We start from the raw sequence: 963 nt of genomic DNA, 5'->3' as shown, positions 1-963 counted from the left end.
GTTGCTACTTCATAACTGTAATGTTGCTACTGTTATGAATCATAATGTAAATATCTGATATGCAGGATGGTCTTAGGCAACCCCTGTGAAAGGGTCATTCCACCCCCAAAGGGGTCACGACCCACAGGTTGAGAACTGCTGGTCTAGGAGATCCCACAACACGTCTGCCACCAGAACTATGATTCCCAGAATTCCTGGTGCTCTCTGTGTTCTTGGTCTCCGCTTCTGCCACAGAGAGCTGTCTGACCAACAGCTAGTTCTGGCTGATTCTGTGGGAATGGGACTTCCTCCTCCCTGCTGGCAGTCTCCAAGGTGGTGATGAGTAAGCTGGGGTGACCAAGGGAGCTAAGCCCCCCAAGCTTCCCAAGCCGCCCGCTCTTTGTCCACTCTCCCATTCTGCCAAGCCACCCAAACCCCCAGCTACCAGGCGCCTGTGCACGTGTGAGCTGCCCACAGGCCCGCCATCTTTGTTGGGTTAATTTGCATACTCACACCTGATTGGCTGTGGGCATCACAGAGGGATGATAAATTTACATATTTGTCTATTATTAGTATAGATGTGATAATAAGGGAAAACATCCAAGCTCTCAGAATGCACACTGTGCAAAATTTACATGCTTATCATTGCACTTGCAAAGGATCATGAGGTTATGTGTTGTTAGTAATAAATTCATCCTTCTCTGATCACTTAAAGTCCACTTCATGGAATGGAAACTGTCAATATGGCTAAACAAATACATCTATATAAATTCCAGCTCCTGCCTCATAGACATATGTGAATCAAGAACAATTTTAAGACAAGGTTACCTTACTCAATTATAGGTTATAAACAATACCAAATATCTGCTTTCATTATACTTATTTTTATTTTATTCCCATTCTATTTTTTTTAATAATTTTTATTTCTTAAAGTTACACAAAGAGTATTACATATGTCTCCTTTTCCCCCCCCCCTTGACATTC

Source organism: Myotis brandtii, unplaced genomic scaffold, assembly GCF_000412655.1.
Source record: "Myotis brandtii unplaced genomic scaffold, ASM41265v1 scaffold3532, whole genome shotgun sequence".
Taxonomy (NCBI): domain Eukaryota; kingdom Metazoa; phylum Chordata; class Mammalia; order Chiroptera; family Vespertilionidae; genus Myotis; species Myotis brandtii.
This window is presented reverse-complemented; position numbering follows the sequence as displayed.